The sequence below is a fragment of the Stylophora pistillata genome, chromosome 5 (assembly GCF_964205215.1).
Source record: "Stylophora pistillata chromosome 5, jaStyPist1.2, whole genome shotgun sequence".
NCBI classification, from domain to species: domain Eukaryota; kingdom Metazoa; phylum Cnidaria; class Anthozoa; order Scleractinia; family Pocilloporidae; genus Stylophora; species Stylophora pistillata.
The window spans coordinates 39,992,649-40,000,113 of record NC_142523.1 but is presented as its reverse complement, the minus strand read 5'-3'; positions in this window follow the sequence as shown (position 1 = coordinate 40,000,113).

Here is a 7,465-nt window from a genome sequence, read left to right as displayed (position 1 = left end):
AACCCAGTCCAATCTCGGTCAAACGGAGCGTACCTCAAGGTGGAATGGTACAAAGTCCTTTCTGACAATTTGGAATATTGGATATTGGAATAATTATGGATTATGGAACTTGCCCTTGCGGACATGTCGACTTGATCACAAAATTGATAGACGCCCGTAGAAAAATGAGACAAATAGATTTAAAAAGAAACGGATAACTACTAAGAAGAGTCATCATCGAAAGCAACAAAGAAATTCTATAAAAGAATGCCCTGATATCTTCACCTAGTGGACTTTAGTTCCTCAGGCAGCTAGTTTTTCACCAGTTTTTGTAAAAACAATTGTTTGCAATTGCTCTTGGTCAGCAAATCCTCAAAGCAGTCCTCGTATAGAGCTATTAATTAAGGTGAAAGAAAAAATGAGGAAAGAGAAAGAGAAAGATTTGAAGAACTTTTCAGTTTACTGTATTACTTGGAATAAACGCCACAGCATTTATTAAATTTTCTACGATTTGGGTGCGGCGTTTATTCGAGGGCGGCGTTTATTCGAGGGCGGCGTTTATTCGAGAGCGGCGTTTATTCGCGAGCGGTGTTTACTTAATATGCTGTTTATAAAAACAACCAAATTTAAAAAGTAGAACAAGAGATACCTTGTCTGGTTGTACATATCAAACTCAAACTTGTTGCGCTTGTAAACGCGTAAGAAATGAAATCAGTTTGATGTTACAGGTGTTTTTCTGTGTCTTTCAAACATTATCCTTACGGTGATAATTAGGCAGCTCCGCTCTGCACTTGTTAAAAGTTAACGTTGTAAATCCTGTTACAGTTTGTTGTCTGTTCTTTTGCGGATTTACACGCTTTACATTTCAAAATATGCAACTAACTGAAATGCGAAAAACAGATACACTTGAAATTTCAGTTCATAACATTATTAAAAATACAAGTAATTGCGATAGGCTTCTATCTGACCCCTAGTTCACTCGACTTCAATGTCACTGTCTCCCTCTTGATCAGAGTGCAAAACCAGCAAAGAGTGCAAAACCAGCAAAGGTGCATTAAAAAAGATCTGTATCTGGCTCATTGCCCGCCCGCTGCTCCATGGCTGTTTTTCTTTGAGGCAATGGACTGTGTCGTCTACGGACCCGTCAACAGGTAGGTTCAATGTGCAACTTTTGAATGAATTCTTTACTGATTCGGTCAGCAGCTCAGCCCTGGCGTCAAGGATCCACTCTAGAATGGTTTTTCAAGGAGGTGCCTTCAAATTCTCTGCTGCCGTTTCATCATGAATTTCCACATTGCCAAGCCACTCATCGTACTTCTCAAAGCAGGCTGCTTTGAAAGGCTTGCTCCAGCAAACGTCTGGAGCCTGGATTAGTTTAGTACACGCTCCTGGCACAATGAACCGGTCGATTTTTTTTCGACTGCAATGCTTGGCAAATGCTCTCTTTGATATGACACTCGAATGAGTCCCAGGCCAATAGCCTACGATTAAACGAGAATGAACCCAAAACAGAGTCGACCCAGACTTTCGTTAGTTCGGTGTTCATCCAGGAATTTGCTGAAGTCGTAACAACTGCTCGATGTTTGAATTCTTGGTTCAAGGCTGCAACTTCCCTTTTGGCACCTTTAAATACAACCATCGGTTTAAGCTTCGTCCCGTCGGCTTTCGCAGCTAAACACACAGACATTCTAGATTTTTCACGGCCAGTTGTTTTCAGAGTTATTGTTTTTCTGCCAGTTGCATCTATGGTTGTTTCTGATACCATGTCGCCCCAGACGGGCGTTTCATCCATTGCTATGATGTTCGATGGAGCGTAGCTCTGCTTTTCTTGCAAACGTCGAACTTGAATGATGTACGATACGACTTTCGCTACCAGTCTCTCTGGATCTTGTTGAGCGACTGATGTTTTGTGCCTCAAAGACAAGCCATTTCTTTTCATGAATTTCTCTACCCAGCCTTTTTATGCCTTGAAATCTTCCTCCACGTTCTCCATGTCTTTTGTCAAATCAAGATAAACGACTTCTGCTTTCTTCATTGTAAGTTTGCGGGAAACACGTAGGCCACGAGATCGTCTGCTTTCAATCCATTCTAATAAGACTTCCTCGAGTTCTGTATTCAAGGGCTTTCTCAGTCTACCACCAATCAATCTGCTTCTTTCCTTTCCTTTTTTGGTTGCAATTAGTTCTTCGATAACAGCTTTGTTCCCGCGCCATTCTCTAACTCTTCTTTCGTCAACTTTAAATCGGCGGGAAGCGGGTGGATTTCCGTGCGTTTGTCATGTCTTCTGGAAGGGAATTCCAGTCTGTCAATGCACTATAAAAAGATCTGAGTAGACCCCAGTTCGAGTTTAATCTAACAGATCTAATAATTTCCTTGGAGCGAGTGTTATGAATATGATAATCTGCGCCTCGAGTAATCATACTGTTTCTTTTACTGTCATTTATAAGTTAATGCATAAAAAGACACCGTTGCATTGATCTTCTGGATGATAGATTGATCCAGTCCATATATATCTAGAAGTGCTTGAATTTAAGAGGAATGTGTCGCTCGATCCAGTACTAGCTTAGCTGCTTTATTCTGAAGAACTTGAATAGAATCCATTAAAACTTTGTTATTTTTATCACCCCATACGTATACGATACTTGCATATTCGACAATAGGGATGACCGTTGTTGACACATAGATCCTCCTTGCATAAACTGGGAGAAGATGCTTGATTCGTTTTAACACACCTAGTTTCTTTGCTATTTTACTTTGTAGTTGTTCAATATGGTCATGCCAAGTAAGATACTGGTTTATGATCACTCCGAGATACTTAAATTTGGTAGAGTTCGCCATTTGATCATTATACGCTACAAGAGCTATGTCATTGTTACGTCCTCCAATGACCATAAACTTCGACTTAGTAACATTTAGTGTCAGCTTATTGTTATGTAACCAAGATGTAATAGCTTCCAAGTCTGCATTCAACTTTGATTGCAAATTGGCTGGCGAGTTCTCATGACAATAAAATGCCATGTCATCAGCAAACATCGTCATCTTTGAGTGCCGCAGTTCAGATTGAACTCCATCAATATATACCAAGAATAACAATGGCCCCAGAGTGCTACCCTGCGGCACTCCCATAGTGACTTTAGCTGGAGGGGACAATGCATTCACACACGGTGTTTTTTGAACTCGACCAGTGAGGTATGAGCGGAACCATTCTAAGCTTTTTCCTGCTACTCCAAGTGACTTGAGTTTGTTGATGAGGAGCACATGATCGACAGCAGTGTCGAACGCCTTGCGAAGGTCCAAGAACACTGTTCCCGCCACGCATCCTTTGTCCATACTTTCAAGGACTTGCATGAACTGCAAAGTCGATTAGGGCAGTGGAAGTTGAACGCTTTAGTTGGAAGCCAAACTGTGATTGTGATAATAGTCTACTTCCAAAATAATAGTTTACTGCCAAAAAGGAACTTAACTGAAAATGTGCTGATCTCTCGATGATCTTGCTTAAAGTTGGTAAGATTGATATTGGTCGATAGTTATCCTTTATTGACTTATCTCCATCTTTAAATAATGTAATGACTTTAATTTTGCACATTTCCAGACTCTTGGAAATACTCCATCACTGAAGGATTTATTGATCATACCAGTTAGTATTGGGGCGATGACGTCAGAAGCATGCTTCAACAGACGTGCACTTTAGTTTAGTTTAATTTATTCGCCACAGGAATGGCAGGAGAAAGGAACAGAACTTTCGTTCCAATTGACGCCTAACCCCTTTTTTACCCACCCATCCCACCCCGGGGAGGACATCCATCACACAGTAATCTCGTGTGTGGGAAATTAACGTCTCCTACCCCAACCCTGCAAGAGATGGGACCTCCATTTATCGTCCCTATCTGAGAAGACTAGAAAGTCTAATCATTAGCAGATATTATTACAAAGGCAGCACTTTCTTCTCAGATTAATTAAAGACCCTGAGTGTTGGTCCAGTCGGATTTTAACTCACGAGCTCCCGCACAACAGTCCGGCGCTCTACCAATTGAGCTAACCGGGAGGCGGTTAGCTCAATTGAGCTAACAAGCCAACTGGGAGCAGGCCGTTAAGTTGATTCGTAATAAACCCGTGATGATACATCAGATACGATGAATATATAAAGTTCATATATTTTGAACTGCGGTTAGAGATACGTATGATGCACGATCCTCGCAGTAGAGAGCGCTATTTATGCAATAGCGAAAATCAGACCTGAAAAAAATCAGGCCTGTACGGGATTCGAACCACTAACCTCTGCGATACTAGTGCAGCGATCTACCATACAGGCCTGATTTTTTCAGGTCTGATTTTCGCTATTGCATAAATAGCGCTCTCTACTGCGAGGATCGTGCATCATACGTATCTATAACCGCAGCGCAAAATATATGAACTTTATATATTCATCGTATCTGATTTATCATCACGGGTTTATTACGAATCAATTGTTAGCTCAATTTGTAGAGCGCTGCACTAGTATCGCAGAGGTCAGTGATTCGAATCCCGTACAGGCCTGATTTTTTTTCAGGTCTGATTTTCGCTATTGCATAAATAGCGCTCTCTACTGCGAGGATCGTGCATCATACGTATCTATAACCGCAGTTCAAAATATATGAACTTCATATATATTTATCGTATTGAAGAAACAGTCGACTTTTTAGTACCAGGAAGTACCTGTTTTATCGCGCGCCACATTTCACAGGAATCACCCTTAGCGTCTTCAATCATCTGACAAAAATATTTCGACTTGAGATTTTTTTCTTCGTGATTGGTATAATTCCGCAGTTTTCTGTACATTCCCCAGTGGTAAGTAATATTGGTGGAGCTTGCTTTCCGGAGGTGATAGTCTTTATCTCGTCAGCAAGTTTCGATGTTACCCATGGGGTTTTATTTCCCTTGGCTCGCTTAATCTTGAGAGGAGCATGTTCGTTCGCTATTTCAGAAAACAAATTTTCTCATAAAAAGAGAGCATCATCGATATTTTCGACTCCATCAATAACTGACCAGGGTATTTGATTAAGATCATTTATGAACTCCGTCTTATTATAATTCTTGAAAGACCGATATTTAAATTTCCTTGATAGAATTTTTGGAACGCTTCCTTTTATCACGCAATGACCCAGATCTGAAGACTGCATAAAATTTTGGTCAGGGAGCTGAGTGAAAAAGCGAATTTCATATTTTGAACTGAAGAATATTGCGATGAATGAAAGATGAATGAAAGAAAGTATATCCGAGGCTAACTTAAGACGAACGAGCTACAATCAGAGCAATAATCTTGTCATTTTATACTTTGCTATTTAGGAGAGACTTTAGATGCGCAAATAAACGTTAAGAAATTAATAAAAAGGGCTGGTTAGATAAGATCTTTATTGACTTGGAAAAAAATAAAAGAAACACGTCCAGAGACAAAACGTCTGGACTTACAATTTCCTACATATATCAATTCATTATGGATATACAAGACTAAGTGGCTACACAAATTCGAAAAGACATCTATTAAAAAAGTAACGTTTAAAACGTTCGGTTCTAACTAGAGGCAGGATGTAATTATCTCCTCTTTTCCTGAGGCTCCTAGCTCTCTGAGCTGGTAAAAGTTCATGTAATGGATTTGCCCTGTCAGAGGTTATCTCGTTCCAAAGAAGCCTGTCTTTCATTTTAATTACATCCATTATGGGAGTGTATTTGCTGGTGTAACCATAACGTAAAGCTCGCTTACAGAACTTATCAATATGAGAGAGATATTTACTGTAGTGGGCAGAAGCCCACACCTCAATTGCGTAAGTGAAAAGTGACATAATTAGACTGACAAACAGCAGTGTAAGTTCTTGTAATGAAAAGCCGTAGTATTTGCAGACACTGAGGATGTACAGTCTAGAAGTTGCTTTGCTGAGCATGTTTTCAAACTGAGCGCCCCAGTTACATGGATCTTCGTTTACTGTAACTCCTAGTAGCTTTAGTTCGCTTTTTTCCGGTTGTTCCGTCCACGGGCTCTGGAAGGGGCATTGTGGTTTTACCTTTAACAACCATCTCAAAGGTTTTCTTCATGTTTAGTGTCATCAGGTTTTTATCCGCCCAACGTTTGATATTTTCTACTTCATAATGTGATAAATCTGTAAGATTAGGGCCAGTTGTGATGACAGGCACACTTGCTGTAATGTCATCAGCATATTTGATCAGTAGGGTTTGGGGGCTGACCGGTTTAATATTATTGACCATGATAGAGAAAAGTAAGGGTCCAAGCACAGTTCCCTGGGGAACCCCTCTGTTAGCGTTGAGAAAAGTAGTAACCACTCCATCAACCACTACTCTCTGTCGGCGATCACACAGGAAGCTTATCCAGTTCTTAATGTCTGGATTGATGTCATACGACATCAGCTTGCTGAATAGAATGCGATGGGAGACTGAATCAAAAGCCTTACTGAAATCGAATGAGAAGGCTCTTACAAAAGCCGCATCTCGGTCAAGTCGCTCAAGCCAAAAGTGTTGGCGCTTAATAAGGGCCATAGTTGTGTTGTTCCCCTTCTTAAATGCGAATTGGTCAGGTCCGATCGCAGACTTGAGGATAGGAGATACTTCTTGTTTACAGACGAGACGCTCAAAAATTCTCATTATGATGTTGGTTAATGAGATCGGTCTAAGCTGATTGCATTCAGTCAGAGGAGATACCTTAGAGATGGGCGACACGTTTGCTAATTTTCACAGAGATGGGACGGTTTGATGCCTAAGTGAGCAGTTGAAAATTTTGGTGATCACGGGTGCAAGATGGTGAGAGAAATCGCGCCAGAACCAATAGGGAAACTCATCAGGCCCCGAGACGGTTCGTTTCAGGTGCGATAATAAGTTTCGTACATCACATTCGTTCACAGTCGGCAAACGGGTTCCTGCTGGTATTTTCAGACGCATTGGAGCCTCATATTCATCGTCAGTGTTGATAGTCTGGAATTATGTGTTGATGACATCAGGTGAAATCACCGAGCTGACAAGGGTGCTTTGTGTCTTTCTGCAAGTTATTCTATTGGCTGTGTCCCACCATCCTTTAGAGCCTCGTTTATGGTTTAATTGCTCGTTGTTCACAGCGTTTACTTGGTTCATGCGAATGACTGCGTTGATTTTCTCTTGACGAATAATTTTCTCTACTTGGTTACCCCGATGTGCTGTTTTGTTTCTGACTTTGCAGAGATGCTTTACCAGGGGGGAACATGTAAGGACATGTTATTATTGCCTTGCACTAGAATTATTTTCATTTTGTCTAATATTCGAATAAACGCCGCACCCTGGGTGCGGCTTTTATTCGAGGGCGGCGTTTATTTATATTTTGGCTCTCAGGTGCGGCGTTTATTCGAGGGCGGCGTTTATTCGAATTAATACCGTAGTCTTTTAGAATTCGCCGACTTCAAAGAAGCCTCCGACCCCATCAGTTCCACACCACCACCCACGGCCCCCCCCCCCCTCCGCCCCCGCC